The following is a 22209-nucleotide window of genomic DNA, read 5'->3' as shown; positions in this document are numbered from 1 at the left end:
GAAAATTTTCCAACTTTACCACAAAGCTATCATAATTATACTGCAAAATCAACTAAACTACGTTTCTACTTTGGAAAATAGAAGCATGCTTTTACAGTTTGAAGAACAGTGAGATTTCTAAACAAAGCAGCTGGCATCACTTTAAGCAAGTTGCTGATTTAGAAAGAGAAAGGGCTTGCCTCAAGACTGTGAATAAGAAGTTTTCCTTTGGCAATTGAGTAATAATTGGAGGCTGAAATAGAGCCACTATCAATCCCAGTGCCAGAGCCTCAAGGTCAACTGAAAAGCTAGTCTCTTCTCTTTTCCAAATTTAGTTACTCCCTTCCCTTCCTTGTTGAACATGACAAAAAAAATTTTTTTTCTAAAGAATGGATAATCCCAATTGCAACCTTCACGTTCCAGGGAAAATATTCCCAGTTAGATCAAGACAAATAGGCCAACGTAACTCTTCTTCGGTTGTTCCGTCATTTCCAGAAACCTGCCACTTTTGTTAGGACAGTTCATAAATCCTTCAGAGGAGAGCTGGATTGGGCCTGCACTAGATTTCCAGAAACTTGATAAAGCTGGCAGAGCTGGATTCCGTTCCTACATACATAGTTATTGATGCCTACAGTCTATTGCTTTGCCACTTTCAGGAAATTTGAAGAGACGATTTGAATATTCACACACATAATATAGCAAAAGTAACCAAACAGGCATTGTTAACTACTTATTATGAGCCAAGCATTTTACTAGGTGTGGTTACATCCTTTTCTTATCCCAGATGTCAAGACAAAGATATGGTGGGAAATCCAAGTGCAAACTCCACATTTTTATCCAACTTTTCTATAACTATTCCAGTCCGCATTTTTTTTCTAAGCAACCATAGCATTTATATCTATATTTCTGATTTAATTCAAGGTAGTGAATGTCCATATGACATTAAGTAACATTACAGAACTTGGCACATGCTTAGCATACAATAGATACATAGTATTTGCCTCCCTCTTAAACATAATGTATATACTTACATAAACACATGACATACATTATGTAACATCTCTCTAGATACTGGCCTTGCATTTTATGTCCTGTACTTTACAACCTTCCTATCACTGGGGGGGTGGGGGGGGTGGGGGGGGAGAAGAGGAAGATCACCCAACCACCCATGTAGAATTAACTGATAGATCAACTGATACTCTGCCCAGGTAATTCAGATCTCATACAGCTCTTTGACATCTTTTCTCATTACTCATATCTCCAAAGCAATCATTTGAAGATCTCAAATTAACAGCGACAACTAGGTGATCCCAGTACCTATGTGTTTGTTCAAATATTTGTCAAAATGAGGACAAAGTGTTAAGTTCAATCACAATACTGTTCTGTAACTACCTCATACCTGGCCCTAGGAAAGGGATTTTAAATTACCTTTTGAAGAGTTGCTATTAAGTGGTTTTAGTTCTCATACTAGTTGACACAAATAATCAGCTCAGCTTCCTTGAAATATCTTCCTCACTTAACTTGCAGAACATCACGTTCACCTGGTTTTCATTTCTACTCCTTCTCAGCCTCCTTTACTGATTCCTGCACGGCTCCCCTACAGCTAATTAGCACAATATCTAGAACAATACCTGTAACATGGTAAATGTCTCATGTATGTTGCTTGAATGAATCAACCAGTCTCATTAACAAATGTATTGAAAATCTATTAAAAAGTGGGTTAAGATACAGCTCCAAGAATAATGGTATCTTTTTATTTCTTGGCACATCTGCTTGTCTATTCTATTAAGGGAGAAAAGGAATAAAGTTTACATTTCTTTAAGAAAGTTTCAGAGACATCAGTCCTGTAAATCATCTCTCTCCAATTCCCATACAATTTTTAAAACCATTATAATTAAATGAATAATAACCATTAACTATCAGTTTCTGGTCAGATTTATACATCAACAGAGATTTTCTTTGCAATATGGAAACTTTATAGTCCATTCATATCTTCTTTATAATCAATACGTCCAGTATGTTTATGGATATTTTATCTGACTTAGCATACCACTTTAGTATTTTAAACTATTATAAAGGGCTTGGCTGCTATAATTTTGCATTTTTAATGCATAATAATTATCTGCTTTATAGAACCATTTTCAGAAATGTGCTGTGATGGAAAGCGATGAAAGAATGCATTTATATGTTTTTAATATAAACCATTCCTGTGTGTATGTTATGGATTTACCAAGGTAGTAGTAATGATGGAAGAGAAGATTTCAGATATGTGTAATTAGAATGATAAATATTTAATGACAAAAGTCAGTCATGACAAAAATAGATCACAGATTGACATTGCTAGAGTTTTGTTTTCTTTTTTTTAATAGAATTCACACATTCAAATGACTTTTGTCTTCAAAGTTGTTATGTATATATCTTAGAAGCAAAAGCAAAGAATTAAAAAGACCCTCTGGGGAGTTCGAATTTTAGCGACAAAAATAATAACCGCTAGAACTTCTACATCCAAATAGGTGTTGTTCTCAAAGTGACAGCCTTACAAGGCAACACCAGATTCCAACCATGGCACCGTCTGTTCAGAACGTTTTGAAAACTCCACCTTCCAAAACGTCCCCAAAGCACACAGCACACTCTGGAGTGTCCTCAGAGGACTACAGTGTGTTCATTCGCTGAGGGCAGACGAAAGAACGAAAACCATTTTCTGTCAAGTCCAATAAATCAGGTGAATGATGAAATTAAGTAATACCATCTTCAATCTAAAACAAGATTTAACTACAAAATAAAAAGGCAGATGTCCTTGGAAAGAGTGTACATTTGCTCTGAAGGCAAATCCAAAAGAGGAGATTTTAACATGTGCTGAGCTATTGCAGCAGGGCTGAAATGTGTGCAGCCTCCAGGGGTAAGTACTTTGAGAGATATCAATCACTTTGATTATACACTCAGAAACTTTGGTGTCTTAAGAATTCCTTGCTGTGGATGTTTGTAAATTTAGGTACGTGGAGACAACCTTCTCCATCTTTCTCCAGTTGGGTTATGTCGCCCAACTGGAAAAATGCCCGTGACTGGCATTACCACAAAAGAATTTTAGAAAGACATTAGTTCACCTTTCAAAATTTCAAATGGATACGTAACATACAAAAGAAAGAGAACAAATATGTAAACTTTAATTTTATCCCCAATTTATTTATTTATTTTGACTAACATTGAATGCTTAGTCTTCTAGATGCTGCTCTAAACACATTGACCGTATTAAAAAATTTCACCTTTACAAGAATATTGTAAAATACAACCTAGTATTAGCTTCATTTTTAAAATGAATACCTTCTGAATTTATTCATAAGTGGAATTTAGGAAACAAATGAGCAAAGAGGAAAAAAATGAGAGAGCACCAAATCAAGAAAGAGACCCTTAATTATACAGAATTGATGGTTACCAGAAGGGAGGTGGGGGTGAGGGGATGGGTAAAATAGGGAACCCAGATGAAGAAATGCACTTGTTTTTTTTAGTGTTTATTTAATTTCGAGAGACAGAGACAGAGAGACACAGAATCTGAAGCAGGCTCCAGACTCTGAGCTGTCAGCACAGAGCCCGATGCAAGGCTGGAACCCACAAACTGCGAGATCATGACCTGAGCCAAAGTTGACTGCTTAACCAACTGAGCCACGCAGGCGCCCCAGAAGTGCACTTGTGATGAGCACAGGAAGAGGTATGGAAGTGAATAACTAACTACACCACACACCTGAAACTAATATAACACTGTCTGTGGAATTAAAATAAAAACTTAAAAAGAGCCACTGAAAAAATCACACAGCTCAAGAGAGGTAGAGCCAGGACAGATGCTGTTCTCTGAACTACAGTGATATAATTGCTGAGAATATTGGCCAAATTACTACAACAAATTAGAAGAATATGTTTCAAAGGTATTAAAATTTGCAGAAATGAGGAGAAATAACAGTAAAACACCAGCCATTTACAGGTTTTTCTTAATTACCCAGTTTTCCAAATGCTAAGGATGCTTGTAATGGTACCATTATATACATGCCGCCCAAGCCCCAGATCGCAGGCCCCAGACCGCATAGGCCAGGCTTTGCTAAGGAACCTCGGTGATGTATTGAAAGTGCACAGCTTGCACACACATAGAAGACGTTCTTACCTAATGATACCTACGACCACAGGAGCATCATACACACGATTCTGTGAGAGGAAGAAATGCAAAGTATTTAGGTATCAGGCACTGGGCCAGGTACCAGACGGCACCTGAGAGGTGGGATTACAATTGCCAGCCTCCTGGGGCTCACATCTTGAAGGGTAGATGGTCAAGAAACAAGCAAACAAATTAAATGCCATTTGACTTATGAGGGAAATAAACATGGCACTGTGGCAGAGAATAAAGGGGATGTCTAGGAAAGGTCTAGAAGACCGCAGCCAGGCCCTTTAAGACCAGATCTCATGGCAGTAAATCAAACGTAGACGTGGCACAGCAAGAAATTATGAACCCAGCATCCACATCTGAGTGGCATAGCTCAAATGAAGTTATTTTAATAAAATACGACCTCATCCTAAATTGGTAAGCCCAACTCTCACACTAGCCTAAAGATAGTTAAAAGGCAAAAACTACTCTTCCCTGAAGGATCCTTCATGTGTGATTCTACTAAACTCTGGGCACACCTCTGAAAATCAGAGGAGAGTCCAGGAATCTGTTCCCTCCTGCCATTGTGTGGTTAAACTCACACGTATCCTCACACTGCTGCTTCTCCGCGTCGTAGTGATACACGAGAAAATAAGAGTGCGCAAAGATCAAGAATTCTTTTGAGAATCCTCAAGTATGAACTAGTCTTTGCAAACTGGCCTACCCCAGAAAGCCTCTCTAAGGACGTGATATTTAAAATGAAATCTAAAAGATGAGAAGGAACCAGTCAAGCCAAGCCCCAAGAAAAAGAGCCTTACAGATCTGGCTCAAAGAGCAAACTTTACAAAGACCGGCGTTAGGAAAACGTCGCCCTGGATTGCCATGGCCGTATCTTTCTTAGCACATTTGTAATCATCCCCCACCATTAAACCAGCATCTCATTGTAAGTTGTGGGAGCTTCATCAAAAAAAAAAAAAAAAAAAAAAAGCAGACAGCGACTTTGGATTCCATTCTTTGGGGATCTTATCTGTTCTTTGTATCTTTAGATATAGCCCAACTTCCCGGATAGGTCCGGGGACTCCTATCTGGATGCCAAAGATGTTTGCTCAGAGACTGAGATGTGCTCCTTCAAAAGCTAAGCATCCACATAGCACTGAAAATACACACATCACTGAAAATACAAACACTAAAATCACTTACGTATTATTGGGAAGGGAAAGGTGAAAAAGCTCTAATAATACCTGAATCAAAAAGCGTTTTGCGGTTTTGTTGTTGTTGTTGTTAAAGCTAAGAAAAAAAAACAGGTAGCTCATCACAATGTGATCCTATTCATGGAAAAGAAAATGCAAAAATATTACCTTAAGAAAACAGGGAATAAAGTTCATTTAAAAAGGGTAAACAAATTTTGGTATATAGGATTATAATCCCAATTACAACTGTCCCCCATTTGTATGTATTCCCAAAAGGAGGTAATTATTTTTAAGGAAATACTCCCCAAGTATACAATGCAATTCCTAGTATTTCAATAATGATAACTCGGTGTTGCAAATGAAGCCAAATGTGCCCGTGGAGCTAGTTTTGAAACACAGGCACAAACGGCTTAGCCTGTCGCTCATAGGCAGTGTGCAAACCCCTCCCCAGGCTGCTAAGCCGTCCTGATTGCCAGGCCTCCCCAGCGTCACACCATTCGCTCAGGGGCTGTTGAGCAGGAGGCACGTGTACTCATGCACGTCCGCAAGGGACATGCGCTTGCAATCACGCAGCCCGCGCCCCAGGCAGCAGTGCTGCTCGGTGTGCACTGTGCATGTGTATCTCTCTCCGGCTCCACCATCGAAATATGAGCTACAGTTTATCACCCGCGTGCTCCTCCGGTGCTGTGCAGTCAGTCCGCTGCTGCAGCTGCTTCTTAACATCCCTACTCTCTTCCCGTTTCTTCACGGATTATTTAAAAAGCATTTAAAAATTACATCCCAAGCACTGTGTTGGGCACCAAGTGAACAAAACAGACATGATACCTGCAGGGCTTATGATGGGAAAAGGAAAGAAACATTATACCAACAAATTTATCCTCACAACTCATACTGATACAATCCTATTCGTGGAATACTGCAAAGTTCATATCCACTTAGGTTCCAGAAGGCCTTTCTGAAGAAATAATAATTAAAGCAAGGTCTACAGGACAAATAGGAGAGAGCTGGGCGGGGGTGGGGGAAGAGAAGACATATAAGGAATAAACTGCAACGTGGAGAAAGACTAAAAAACAGAAGCCGTGGTGTATGTGCAGAATAGTAACGCCAGTCAAACGGGTGAAACCGGCAAATGACGACATGGGGAAAGGAGGAGGAGCCAGATCATGTTCATTATTTCTACCACAGGATTGGCCAATGAACAGTATTCACAAATCTGCCTGGTTACATGTTAAATGATCACTCTGTGGTAAAAATCAAAAACAAAAAACGAAGGTGGCACAAGTGGAAGACAGGAGGCTGGTTCCAGGTGGACTCCGACTCTTTTCAGTGAGGGGAGTCTCTTCCTTCTCCTTCAGTCCCTTACACCCCATTCTGATTTTCATAAAAAAGCTTAAGTTATTAAAGACCCAGTTCCCTCTTTTCCTCTACGTGGTAAATCCAGGAACTAGTCAGAGAAAATCTCTGGCCCTTCCTTTCTCAGCCATGTCCACTCTTTATGGAAGCTGCTTTGTCATTAAAGCCTAAAAAATGGTTTAAGCTTGGGAAGTCAGTCCCTAGATAATAAAATCTTTACATTTCCCCATATTATAAGGAGATACTACCTTGAATTCTATTGAAGATATACTCTTTCTCTCTCATAAAAAGAATTTAGTATGTTAGAAGTAAGAATTCGATTTCACATTTGATTTCCAATTTGCCAACATTTGATTTCAACAATGAATTGCATTATCTTAACATTTTATCACAAGGGACCTTAATTTGAAGTCCAAACTTCTAAGACACCATCAAGTAGCTCCCTGAATTACAAACACTGAGAAACATTTGTGCTTAGAAATTTTCCTGCAAAAGTCTATAACAGTTGCCAGATTCACAGCAGGGTTCAAGAGTGAATCGTAGGGGCGCCTGGGGGCTCAGTCGGTTAAGTACCTGACTACGGCTCAGGTCATGATCTCATGGTTCCTGGGTTCCAGCCCTGCATTGGGCTCTGTGCTGACAGCTCACAGCCTGGAGCCTGCTTTGTATTCTGTGTGTGTGTCTCTCTCTGCCCCTTCCCCACCCATGGTGTTTGTCTCAATAATAAATAAAAAGCATAAGAAAAAAAAAAGAGTGAACTCAGGCAAGCCTTCCCATTACTGCCATCTAATGGGCCTGGCCTATCAAAATCTTCCCCCAAACTGACAAATGTACAAGAAGAGAAAGAAGTTGTTTTTCCACTAGCATTGCTAAGCTTGGGGTACAATGGCCTTGTGCCCTGCAATATGGAAAAATCCTTTCAAAACAGAATATGTAAATAAATAGACACATGGATAAAAAATAGGCAGAGAGAGACTTCTGCCATCACTGAGTCCCTGGTTCTACTCCTTAAAGCCCTGCTTCTTGAATCTCTTCCTCCAGGTCTGAGATCTATCCCCAATATTCATCCAAGCTACTTAGCTAATCAATTCTTTTTAATTAAGTTTGAGCTGGGGTCTGTCACTTGCAACAGATTTAGTCCTGGCTTATAAAATATCCCCCCACCCCTGAAACCTTAAGAATTATCTCTTTCATGTAGGGATCTGATATCAGAATTCAACAGAGACTTAAAGATATTAAAATTGACCCAACAACCAAATTCCTATTTGACCAGTTACTTTCTGAAATATTACTAGGACTTAGAGACCTACATATATTTTAGTGGATTTAATTCTAGTGGCAGAAATTAAAGCCTAATTAGAAAGCTGAGGGAATCTTATTAAGTTATATTTACACATTAAATGTCAGCTTAATAAATGTTATAAACTATAAGATCACTTGAGGTTACAAAGCAGATGGCATATGTTAGATAAATTTAAAGGAATTAGGCAGCTCTCATAAAATTACTGCATCCAGAACATGTCATAAAAGACTAAAAATTCTGTGAGAGAAAAGCATCTGTACATCTTTCCAATTTGATTCTACTGGTAATGATAATTTAAGGAGTAAAAAGTGGTAAATCACAAAATATAGAAACACTCTGTCTAATCAATAGTGTAAGTCTCTAGAACATCCTCCAAATCAATAAGATACATAATAAGGACAAGAACCACCTAAGAGTAAATGAAAAAAAAAAAGTGAATTGTAACACAGCCCAGAAACATTATCCAAACTATATTAAAAGTGCATTTAACACAAGAATGTTACAAGTCTTCAGTTCGGTAGCACTGGCAACAAATAAAATTTATCTGTCCTTCTTCATACTAGAGAGAGTCATAACATTCCTGAAACCTCACAAAACCACAAAACAGATAGTTTTAAGATTCTCAGACCACATTAGTACTTTGTGAGAAACTCCCCACCTGCAGGATTTTTGCAGTATCGAGATCAAAGGTTATAATTACTAAATTCAATGACCATTGTATGAGATTTGCATCATGAATTTAATTTCTACTCAGAGAAAAAGCAATGTAGTGAAACCTCACTGAGAATAGGATGTTTTTAGATAAATGAGTTTCAGGGGGTGCTAGGTGGCTTGGTCGGTTAAGCAGCCAATGCTTGATTCCAGCTCAGGTCATCATCTCAAGGTCATGAGATCAAACCCAGCATGGGGCTCCATGTGTTAAGCATGGAGCCTGCTTAAGATTCTCTCTCCCCTTCCTCCCCTCCCCCTACTTGTTCTCTCACTCTCTCTCTCTCTCTCTCTCTCTCTCTCTCTCGCACACAAAATAAAAAATAGTTAAATTTTACCAAATTGATAAAAAGGAGGCAAATAATATATTGAGTTGCATGTGCCAGGCCCTTGCTGACTGTGCTTTACAAGTATGATGTCGTCCCAGACTCACAGCACCTCTGCATGGTGGGAACTAGCACCACTGCCTCATACAGAAGCAAGCAAGCTGAAACTCATGGCACTAAGTCCACGTGAGCGTAAGCGGAAAATATGGAATGAACCCAGTCCAATTCCAAGTCCTATGTTTTCACCATATCATTCTGTCTTCTATTAGTTACCCAAGTTTTTTTTTTAACATTTTTGTTAATGTTTTTATTTGAGAGAGAGAGAAAGCACATGAGCAGGGGAGAGGCAGGGGAGAGGGAGACACAGAATCTGAAGCAGGCTCCATGTGTCAGGACAGAGCCTGATGCGGGACTCAAACTCACAAACCACAAGATCATGAGCCAAGATCAAGAGTTAGCCACTTAGGCACTTTCTACAATAGCCAAATCATGGAAAGAGCCTAAATGTCCATCACCTGATGAGTGGATCAAGAAGATGTGGTATATATACACAATGGAGTATTACATGGCAATGAGAAAGAATGACATATGGCCATTTGTAGGAAAGTAGATGGACTTCGAGGGTGTCATGCTAAGCAAAATAAGTCAGGCAGAGAAGGACAGATACCATATGTTTGCACTCATAGGTCTAACAGGACAACAGGAGAAACCTAATGGAGGACCAGGGGGAGGGGAAGAGGGAAAGAGAGTTGGGGAGAGAGAGAGGGACACAAACCATGAGAGACTATTGAATACTGAAAACGAACCGAGGGCTGAAGGGGGAGGGGGAAAGGGGAAGTGGGTGATGGTCATGGAAGGGGACACTTGCTGGGAGAAGCACTGGGTGTTGTATGGAAACCAATTTGACAATAAACTATTACAAATAAATAAATAAATAAATAAATAAATAAATAAATAAATAAATGAAAAGCATTAGCTGCTTAACCAGCTGAGCCTCCCAGGCACCCAAAGTATTTTTATTTAGACCATGTTTTATACAATAGATCATAAAATGAGAATGAATTTTAGATATATATTTTCCTTTTAATACAAAAAAATAGAATATGTTTTCTTAATGTTTCAGAGATAATCATCAATATGGAGATTTTGTTTCATTCTCTTTTCTAGCCTTCTAGGTCAAACTTTTGATTATTCCACTTACGTCAATTGTGTGTACCACTAACACCTCATAATAGTAACTTTACACACACACACACACACACACACACACACACACACACACACACAGAGCCCTTCAAGTCTGATCTTCCAATCCACCGCAGATGGGTAAACAACATAACCAGGCTGTTTAAGAACTATAGGTTTATTAAGAGTCACTGAAATTCTGGTAGAACCAGAAAGTCAATTCCGTGTCTTTATAGGAAGGTCTTTGAAATCACTATTTCAGAGGCCTCCTCAGTTTATTTCCTTACTTCTACTGCAAGTTATATCCTTAAAAAATGACATTTCAGAAAGCAGGACTGAAGATAGAAAACCACCTTCAAATACATGAAATGTCAATATAATTATACATTTATATAGTTTGGTCTGGGCTTTCTTGCCAACAATCGGACTTCTAAATATAGACTAGCAATGATTTATGGAGAAGACAATTCAATCCTTTACTTGTCCATTAGCATCACTTTAAAACATTGTTTGTTATAACCATACTATACCTCTTATCCTATCCAGTCTTCTTAAAAGAACAATGTGAACCTTCCTATAACAACGGAGGTTATCACTGTTGTGCACATCCTGAATGCCAAGCATTCTATGCGCAGCGACTCATTAATTTGCACAGCCAAACAGGTCTTCTGTAGTGGCTGTACACATTCTGCTCTTTCAACTTTGGGATGCCAGTCATAAACATTACAATACCAATAATGCTCTTTAAGGATGGAACCCAATTCATGAGTGGCCTAGAAGTTGGTACTATTTTGACTCCCCTATCACAGGAACTAAGAAAAATAAGGTTTAGAAAGTTATGCAAAAGATGGAGATACTTTAGAAAAAAGAGATCTTGATCACTGTGACAAACTGCATCTTACAAATTCCTATAGATACTATTTAACTGGGATGTGTTAAGACATACCAATTGTGTTAAATAGCTATGTGCCCCCAAAATGCCTATGTTGAAATCCTAACCCCCAATGTGATGGTATTCGATGGTGGGGCCTTTGGGAGGTTATTAGGACTGAAGGTAGACCCCCCCTTGAGTAGGTTTAGTACCCTGATAAGAAGAAACACACGAGCTTGCGCTCTCGCTCTGGTCTCTGCCATAAGAGGATACCACCAGAAGGTGGATTCTTACTAAGAACCGGACCATGCTGGAAACCTGATGTCAGCCTTCCAGGCACCAGAACTATGAGGAATAAATGTATGTTGCTGAAGCCAATCAGTCTATGGTATTTTGTTATGGAAGCCCAAACTGACAAAGACCATACTCATAGATGCAGACACTTAGATACACATGCACCAAACATTCACAATGTAGAAATGGCCTGTTAGTTTCAGACTATCCAACAGTAACTAGGAATCCAAGTCTGTTTTTCAACAGTGCTCTAGAATAAACCAAGATCCAGGAAAGTCCTGGGGAACCCTAAGAGATCCCTCAAACCAAAGGGCAGCTTGAGGAGCCAGCACACCACAGACTAGGTTCTTTGACAACAACCCTGCTAATCTGAGAGTGGAAACATATTTCACCAATAGACTTGGCCAATACAGTGTCATGAATGATGCCAAATAATCAGAGTATCTCCTAAATAAAGTCTAAAGGTGAGAAGAAGTGACCGATCTCAGATTTATAATCAGGCTTATCGTGAATTTGAACTTACAGTTGATGGTTTTTGCATTTACCTGGAGATGCACACTCATCACAGAATATTTAGTTACCAAATTTCCTTAGATTGAGTTAGTTCTTCTATAAACCCAGACCTATCTTTTATCCTGAAAGACAAAGTGTTGTAGAATGCAAATGAGTTCCAAGGTAGATCTACAGCTACAGTTTGAAGGACCCCATGTGCTACTTTCACAAGAACAATCCATCAAAGGACATGCACCATCACCACCCTACATAGAGAGTTCTACTCCGACCCAGTGAGAATGGACCACTTCTGAAGTCTATTCAAGAGCCCATTCATTTTTCTCATATTTCATTAAGTATTTGTTGAGAGCCTACTCTATGTCTAACACTAGGGCTAGCATTAGACACGGAGATGAGTAAGGAATAGTCCTTCTCCTCAAGGAAATCCTAGTCAAGTAAAGGAGGAAAATATAAAAATAAATGGTAGAACACACAGCAGTGATAACAAAATTTGAATCAAGTGCTAAGAGAGTCCTCAGCTCTACCTGTGGGTAGTGCAGAAAGTGAAGAAAAAATTCATTTCTAGTGAGTTGTGAAGGACAACTAGGAGTTTGCCCAGTTAAGAAGCTGAAGAAAACTGGTGGACTCAGGTTTCTTCTTGCTGTATAATTAACTGTAAACATGTAAGAGAAAAATGTTCTTCCAGCTCTCATTATACTAGTGCTTTGTCCTCTCTCAATTATATTTTCTCTGACTTTACAGTGGGTAAGCAGGGGAGATTTACTAGGTCATTATTTAGATTAAAACAAAATATGCTGAATTCAGGTAGAAACTACTGCTGTGTTTAAAATATTTTTTAGGTCCATTTTAAAAAATCTGCCACAGTTTCTTGACTTTTCAACTGCTCATGCTATAAAAACAGGAGACATTTTTCTTCAAAAAGTATAACTTAAAGGTCACAATTAAATTACACATCAACATCTATTAAGATCAAGTTAATACTCCCTGAAAATTAGATTACTCTCCCTAGTGTGTATTTAAATTGGCAGCTGGTGACTAGTGTAAGGTGTTCCACATTGTTACACCACAGCAACATGGAAACTATTACATGGATGTAAAACATTGCTGATGTGGTGATCCCTGAGATCGTTTCCAGTAAACTCCAAGAGCTGAGCTACCTATTAAACAATAGTGTCAGATCAGTTCTACAATTACCATGGCTTTAGAGAACTCCAGGACTACCTCCAAAATCTAAGCAATTCCTTCATTATAGGACAATAACATACCCTGGACCCAACTGCCTAGTCAACTTTAAGATCATCAAAAATATTCTGCTGGAGAAAAACTAAGCTAAGAATTCATTATATTTTGGCAGATGTATAGCTCCCATGTGAAATCTTCATAGATTTCATTAAAGAAGTCTCTGGGCGTGTCTTGAGCAAGGTTGCTCCATCTCCTTTCTGTTTTAACAACAGTCCACCCCAGTTCATCCAATGAGGGGAGAAAAAGTACCCAATTCCTACATTGCTCAGACACATATTCTGAATGGTACTAGCCTTGATTTCTCTTTCTTCAGCACACCCTTATGCACGTGCAAGCTCTAGCCTTGTCAACAACAGATGTGTGAACTCCGTTATAGGACTTCCATTCATCTGATCAGAGCTCCTGCTTGGAAAAGTTGAAGGAAGGCATTTGTCAACACTGCCATCTCACACTTAATTACAGCTGAAATCAGAGGCATCAAACCAGAGACAGTGACCAAAATATTTGCCATTCCATCAGAAATGCTGCTTGCCCAGAACAGCTGGCATTCACCTTGCTAACAGAAATACCTTCTTGGAATCTGTAGTATTTGTAGTATTTGTTGTATGTCTAGCTGGTCACTTCCATTTCTGATCTCACGCTAAGGTCAAAGTTACATGCTTACCCCCTCAGAACCTAGCAGCAATGGTCTGTTATTGTCCAGTCCCATTTATGAAGGAGATCTTCAAAGTAGGACAGCAACTAGAGATGTGCAGAATGGCTATTTACAGACCACATGCTTCCTCGTAAGCACCCGGGAGCTGGCGGGGCAGGATGGTATGCACTGATAGGAAATGATACAAACGACGAGTGAGCAAGGTCTCATTATCCCAGCGCTTCTCAGACTCAGAGACAAAGACAAGGAAACAGAGTTAGGGACCAAACTCCATCCTCCTCTAGCCCTATTGTGCCTGTGTGCCACGCTACATACTAATGTAACATCAAGCCCTATTTTTAGATCTCTGCAATCCATGGGCATAAGTCATTCCTGTGCCACAAGTCACCTCTGAGTTAGCAATGCCAAGCTTAACATTTTGCAGGATCCTACTAACAATATAATTGAAAGCAAGTGATATTTAAAATGAATAACGATAACTGTAAGCGAATAGCATTAGCCTATAAATAGGTTTTTTGCAAGAATTTATTAAGTAATAATTAAAAGAAAAAGTGACAAACGTGCCACTTAGCTAATTCTATCTTCACAATAGCTCTCACAGTTGAATTTGGAATGCCGTTCTTCTGCAAAAAAAAAAAAAATGCAGATGGAACAGTCTTGTTTGCTTTTTACATAATACTGATTAATCCACTGTGGTTTCAGCCAAGAGGGTTCTCTCTGAATTGAACATCTGATTAAAGAAGGAAAGACACAGCACAACTAAAGGCATGAACTGGTCAAAGTGTTACTTTCTTAAACAGTCCATGACCATTTTTGGAGAAATAGAATTTAAGGCAAAAATCTTCTCTCAACTCAGAAATCCTCTCCCCAAAAGTAGTAGAGAGGGGAAAAAAACACTTACTTTTGAATTAACATTAAACCAGAATGTAACGTGCATCACATGAAATACACTAAGATATGTCAAGGGTGGAAGGGGATCTCATACTTTTTTTTTTAATGTTTTATTTATTTTTGAGAGAGAGACAGCCAGCCAGCCAGACAGTGCAAGCAGGGGAAGGTCAGAGAGAGAAGGAGACACAGAATCTGAAGACAGGCTCCAGGCTCTGAGCTGTCAGCACCAAGCCCAACCCAGGGCTCGAACCCAGAAACTGCGAGATCATGACCTGAGCAGAAGTCGGACGCTTAACCAACTGAGCCACCCAGGCGCCCCTCATCCTTCTCTATAGCCAGTCAGATACAATGCACTACGTATATATTTTCAAGATAAACAATAACTAGTGCTCAAGTTCAGGACACGATAGCACCATTTGTCACACATATTTCATCTTAAATTTATCTGGTATTTGGGGGTGACCCTGTATGTGAGATAACGGTCTTTATCCGGAAGAGAAACAAACTCCTCCTATCTTTATGACAGGAGGTTGTTTTGCATCAAGGTTCCCATGAAAGTTAGACTCCTACCCTCCCACAGATACGAGGGGTGAGGAACACCACCTTCCTTATTGTTTACATTGCAGAGAGATGGCTCCCAGGTCCTTGAGGAAGATATTCCTAGGTCACAGAGGTGAGGAAATGTCCATCCAGTTTTCAGAAAGATTTATACACATTTCAAAGGCAGGAAAAAGTACTTACAATTTTGCTAAGGAAGTGTTCTAGGAAAAAGGGAAAAAGAAGTCTCTTCCCTTATCTTCAACAGGGAAAATTAATCGTCTCAATTTTTATTTGACTTTACACCATATAGGTTCAGCATAATAATCATAATGCAAACTCATTTACAGAAGATATGTGATTACTTCAAGCCCCCAGAAGAGAAAATCAACAAAATGAGTACAACAAAAATGCTTTCTAGACCATTAAATCAACACAAATTAATACATCATGCCAAACCACATGCATTATGGACTGCAATGATTATTGATAATATATTTCACCAAGGGAAAGGCAAATTCTCAATAACCCTTTGTCTTCCTGTCCATTTCTGACAAAGATGATGACTTCATTTTTAATTAGTTCAGAAGTAAATGTATAATGATAACCAAAGGGAAACATTTTTGCTCCTCTGCATGAGATTATCTATATAATCGTTAGCCATTAAAAATGTATTACACTGAGTACAAAGGGTAGCTTTGCATTCATCTAAATAATGCATGTTACCCTACAAATGACAAAAAGTATAGCAGAGATAAGAAAAATGAATCAACTTAGCAAAATTCCCAACCAGTTCTATCGTCAGAACATGTATTTGGCTGATATGATGCATCCCAGACACATAGTTCAAACATCTAATGAACTTTCTACCTTTATGTAGTAATTTTCCACTAAGTGCTCTTATATAGCATCATCTAATGTTAGCATTAAGAGGGATGTGTAATACCAATCAATAGCCAAATAAAACCGAACCGCCAGAAGTTAGAAGGGGATAATGCAGAGAGTAATGCTTTCTGATGAGACCTTTAGAGGGCAACATCAAAAGGACTCATCCAGAGGCTGCAGCCATTAGTAGATCACATGCACCATTGACGAAGTTGCTAACACAGCTTCTATAATGATAAATAGGTGCCATCTTAGTTCTTGCTACATGTGTCTCAATTCCTCTAGAGAAATGCTTCCATTAAAAGGAATATCATAAAGAAAAGAGTAAAGGATTAACAAAAACACTAAGCAGAATCCTAAAATCAGACACCATCCAAAAAGCTATCTGGGTTTTGGTGTTTGGGAAGGTAGAGAAACAGACAAAAGGGAAGAAATGCTCGATGTTGTCAAATCTAAAATCTGCCCTCAGATCTGATGTGTTCGGCAAATTAAAAGGAAGCCTAAGAGAATCACTAAAGAGGACATCCCGGCCTGCTAGCCAGGAGAGACTGTAAAGCAACAGCTAACTTTCCTGTAGTCTGTTCTCCTTTAATTTACATGAAAAGAGAAGCTGTTTCTCCAACACTCACCCCTAACTTCCTACTGTGAAGACAGCTGCCTTATTTGCCTTTCAGCAAATTAAAAGTTAAAATAGCTTCACTGTCAGAAGTAGCAGCAGCAAAGGAGATACTTGAAAAAAGCTTCATTTTACTGCAGTACAGTATTCCATTTCCCAGAGATCACCCCTACCTTTTGACTCTAAGAAAAATCTCTCAAGAAAGGATACCCTTCCCTTACGAACTCAAGATCACACTCTCTGCTGCTCCCCTCATTGACAAAAATCAGGATAAAATACCTAACATGGAAGATTCTGCTTTCTTCATGCCCCTCATGTACTAATTTTTGTTTTTGTATTCATCCTCTATCCATCACTGCTAATAAAAGTTATTAATAAAATTAAAAGCAAAACAAAATTTAGGTCACACTGTAGTTTGAGCAAAAATGTAAAAATATCTCTAGTATTTTCTTTAAAAAAATGTTGACAATGAGGGGCAATGAGAGTTCATAAATTAGTAGGAAAGAAAAAAAACATCATTTCTTCCACGTGGCAAAAGGGAACATCAAATAAATGCTACCTAGTCCTAAGTTTGGTAGAATGTGATTTTTCCAAACTTACCAAATTCTGTTTCCGAAATGAAAATCAAGTCGTGAATTCTGAAGAATCTTTAGAGCCATGTTTTCTTAACTTTTGTCTAGGGACTTTGTTTTCAAGATTCTGACTCAATGAACTGCAATTATTTTCTTAAGAAAGGCTTGCATTCAGAGAGGAAATGAAAACAGGAGGCCTGGAAGAAGAATTAGTTCATTAGGATCATATTACTGGACATCTGAACTCTTCTGCATTTGTATTTTCCTCAGTGTAAATTCTTAAAAACCTCTTCTTTCCTCATTTAGCATATAAAAGCTCACTGATTTTGTTAAAATCTCCTGGATGACTGAAATAAGAATGCTACTAAATAGAATATAAATGACTGTAGTATTTATTACATTAGTATTATCAATACTATCAGCCAGAGGCTATTAAAATTATTTTCTTAACTTTGCCTAAGCAATAAAGAATATTGTCTAAAGATACCATTTTTTCATTCCTAATCTTTTCATGGCTATTTTTTTTGGCCATACTTTGTGAAAAGCCACATGGAAGTTTTTGTCAAGTATCATTTAAAATGAGTAACAATTATTTAGATAAAGCAAAACTTAGTCTCAGTAATTAAAGATAAATGGTTAAATCAACAAGAATATTTGGCTTAGTCTGCTAAATCTCCAATTAGTAAACTTTTAATAACAATATGAATTATTACCATTACCAGGCTCATTAAATATGTGTTCAGATTTAATATCTGTAATAATACTATGGAAATGAGCTTATAATCCCGTTTAATAGAAAGGCAAAGTACATTACGCAGACTCACACAGATACTACTTGAATCTAAAGTCCAGGATTTTAACAACTACTTAATATTACCAGGTATGTTTATATCAATTGTCATTGTTGTAAATACATGAGTTGTTTTATTGGTATGATTCAAAACTTAACAGTCCCCAAAGATTCCTCAAAGAACTTTATTTTTATTAAAAATTTTTGTAATAGTTTTCATTTGGGACATATTCTAATTCAAGGGCCTTACTTAACTGAACATGGGCTGGTAGTTATGGATTAAAGTGCAGTGCGATTTTGGTCATTTAGGCAAGGTCAATTTTTAAAACTATTCATTCCTTTCTTTTTAAATATATATTTTTGGAATATTGACCTCCTGTGAGTAATCTCTCCCCTATAATTTTGCTATCTTCCAATTTTATTTTAGTCTCAAGCCTAAAAGAGAAAGTAATGAATTCATCCTGATCAGAACGTCATCAAGCTAAAAACAAGAGTTACCTTCCTACTGCACCAAGACTATGTATGCTTTCCTCCCCAGGCCCCCATTTTCCAAGTCTATATATCAGATCATCTTTCTGCTGCTGCAGAAGATCAGTATTTCACATTGTACTGATTTTTTTCAATTTATGACAGTATTACAAGAGCTGTGTAAGATTTTTACAGTTCATGAGTCTCTAGCCTTGGATCAAGCCACGCTGCAGTTCAATCTTCTTCAGTCCTTGTTAGCAGAGGCCATTGTAACAAAACCAAAATATATGGAACACACAGTGTCAGCTCCAGTCCTGGACCATAAACTCAGGTGGCAAGTAATACAACTTTTTTAATATTGATGTTTCTGTAACAGTGTGACAGTAACACCTCAATAAATTTAAAGATGTAGCCCCTCACCTGCCCTCCCCAAAGTCCTAGTTTCCCAAGGTTATATCCAATTTCCATCCTCAGGAGGAAGCTTAATTATACCACAATCTAGAGTAGGGGGTGAATCTGACCCGCAAAGGCCATTGATTTACAGTGGTTTTTTCCCCTATATCCAGCTTCCTCCCTTGTCCTTGGTCACTGGCCCAAGGAGGTTACTGCCCAGTGTTCCCTCATGCTCATGCACGGTAGCCCGCTCACTTCTAGATGCCTCAACTTTAGTAAAATCATTTGACTCTGTTCCTCTCTGCATCCCTCTGTGGTCTAACCTCCCAAATAAAGGGAAGTCAAGGGAATAACAAAAATAGAATGGAGAGAGGAAGGCTATATTAGCTAATCTTAGAAAGTAATATCCAACCACATTTTAAAGTTAAAGTAGCTAAGAGTTCTTTTTTCTGTATATGAAAAAAATGAAAATAATTGATGAGACTGTCACAAAATTTAGAGGGTATTCCAAATGGAATTTTTCAAAGAAATAGAAAACAATCCTACAGTATGTATGGAACCACAAAAGACCACCTCTTTCTTAAGAATAAAGCTGAAAGCATCACATCCCTGATTTCAAATGATATTACAAAACTATGTAATTAAAGCATTATTTAGTATTATGTTGACATAAAATACAGACACACAGATCAATGAAACAGAATACATAGCCCAGAAATAAACTCATTCATATATGGTCAATTAATTTATGACAAAGGAGCCAAGAATATAAAATGGGGAAAAGACAGTTTCATCAATAAATGGTGATGGGAAAACTGGAAGGTCACCTGCAAAAGAATGAAAGTGGACCACTAACTTAGACCATACACAAAAATTAAATCAAAATCAATTAAAGACTTGAATGTAATACCCGAAAACCATAAAACTCCGTAAAGAAAACCCAGATGGTAAGCTTCTTGACACAGATCTTGGCAATAATATTTGTGTGTGTATGTGTGTGTGTCTGATACCAAAAGCAAAAGCAACAAAATAAACAAGTGGTACAACATCAAACCAAAAAGCTTCTGCAAAGCAAAGGAAACATTAACAAAATGAAAAGGCAATCTATTAAATGGGAGAAAATATTTGCACATTGTACATCTGATAAGGGGCCAGTATACAAAATATATGAAAAACACACTCAACCCAACACCAAAAATGACAAATGAGTGATTTAAAAATGAGCAAAGGACCTGAACATTTTTCCCACAGACAACATACAGATGTACAACAGACACACGAAAAGATGCTCAACATCACTAATCATCAGAGAAATACAAATCAAAATGACCTCACAGCACCAGAATGGCTAGTATCCAAAAGACAAATAATTGTTGAAGATTTGGGAAAAAAGAAACATACATATACACTGTTGGTGGAAATATATTTTCATGCAGCCATTGTGGAAAACAGTAGAGTGTCCTCAAAAAGGTTTTAAAAATATTGTATGATCCAGTCATTCCACTACTGAATATATGTTCCCAAAGAAAATGAAAACATTAATTCAGAAATATATATGCACTCCCCTATTTATTGCATTCTTTATAATAGCCAAGATATGGAAGTAACCTAAGAGTCTACATCTACTGACAAATGAATGGATAGAGAAGATGTGGTGTGTAAAAAGACAAATATTACTCACCCATAAGAAGGAATGGGCTCTTACCATTTATGTCAACATAGAAGGTCCTAGAGGGTATTATGCTAAGTGAAAGAAGTCAGAGAAGACAAATACCATATGATTTCACTTATATGTAGAAATAAAACCCTACCAGAAACTGGTGGCTGCCAGATGGGAAGTGGGTAGGGAAGAGGCAAAACAGGTGGAAGAGATTAAGAGGCACAAACTTCCAGTTATAAGATAAGTAAGCCATTAGAGCTTGGAGTTGAGGCCCTAGCTGGCCAGTGAATTCACAAGTGTAGCGAGTATGCTACATGAGGGGGGGGCAGGTCTTTTGCTAACACCAAAAGGGTCCTGGCCCAATGAGTGGAGTTTGATAGTAATTCTTGCTACAAGTATAAAAAATTAAAATAAATTAAATAAATAAATCATAGAGTTGCAAAGTACAGCATAGAAAATATAGTCAAAAATATTTTAATAACATTCTTTGGTGATAGATAGTAATTATCCTTATGGTGAGCATTGTGTAAAATACAGGATTGTCAAATCACTGTATTGTATACCGTAAACTCAGAAACCACTGAATGTCAACCATGCCTCCATAAAGTGTTTTAATTAAAAATAGTAATACGATATGATCTACCCATCCCATTTCTGCATATTTACCCAAAGAAAATGAAAACACTAACTTGAACAGATATATGCACCCCCATGTTCACTGCAACATTCTCAACAAGCTCACAGATAGAGAACAGATTGGTGATTGCCAGATGTGGAGGGTAGCAGATGGAAGAAATGGGTGAACTATTTTTGGCTTTTGTTTTTAGTGAAAATAATCTGAATTTTTTAAAAAGCTGCAAGAAGTGTTCTAAGGGGCTTCTAGGACACTTGTTCTGAAAAGAAAAGAAAAAAAGAGAAATGAGGAGAGAAAAGAAAGACACAAAAGGAAAAGGTCCCCCTCCCTCTTTTCCTCCCCCCACCCCCCGTTTGGGGGACTGATGTGAGGATATGATGTGTGGGGCCGTTTTTTAACATAAATTGACAAGCTCAAGGATGAAACAGTGATGTGATGAAGAAGGCCGAAGCAGAGTTGAGGCAGGGGGCGGGGGGTGCAGGGAAGAGCCAGGATTCTTTGTGACCTCACAGATGCTGCCCCAATTTCTGCCTATTCTTGGCAAAGGAAAGTCATTACATATTTTTGCTGAACGACCGGAGGCCATTCAGCCAAGCACTTGCAGCCCAATGTGAGCCTTACTGATTGTGTCGGCCAAAGATAGGCTTTATACCTAGGCTTCTAGGATGCTGAAAATGCTCTCTTAGTTTGCTGGGGGCGAGGGGGGAGTGGAGGTAGAGTGGTAGGGACAGGAAGAAGACAGCTCCCAGGGGCCCTCCACTGAGGAGCCACCTTGCCAGCCCTCGATTGCTTACACCTATCAGGTGAGGAAAAAATCCTATCTAAGTCATTTGTCTCCATTTCTGCAACTTCATTTATTTCCCGCCTTAATACCACCTATGTTGTCAAACAAGCACAATAAGGTATTAGTTTTTGGAATGTGACACACTACTAAAGTTCATCTTTTCTTTTAAAAACCTGGAGCCTATTCTTGGGACTTCAAATGTGTGCTGTGTGACTTCCCTAACTTTCTCTT

The 22209-nt window shown here is 38.3% G+C and overlaps 1 protein-coding gene and 1 non-coding gene across 4 annotated transcripts in view; one reads left to right on the top strand and one right to left on the bottom strand.

The window, feature by feature from the left end:
• TAFA2 (TAFA chemokine like family member 2) overlaps nt 1-22209 on the bottom strand; it is a 463489-nt gene that overhangs the window by 363973 nt on the left and 77307 nt on the right. The window lies entirely within an intron of this gene.
• On the top strand, nt 20802-20957 carry LOC115305839. Its single transcript, XR_003915024.1, has one exon. It is a non-coding gene; the product is annotated as a small nucleolar RNA SNORA62/SNORA6 family (small nucleolar RNA).

This window comes from Suricata suricatta, chromosome 10 (assembly GCF_006229205.1).
Source record: "Suricata suricatta isolate VVHF042 chromosome 10, meerkat_22Aug2017_6uvM2_HiC, whole genome shotgun sequence".
Lineage (NCBI taxonomy): Eukaryota > Metazoa > Chordata > Mammalia > Carnivora > Herpestidae > Suricata > Suricata suricatta.
Note: the sequence above shows the minus strand (reverse complement) of the source record. Positions and strands in the feature narration are given on the sequence as shown.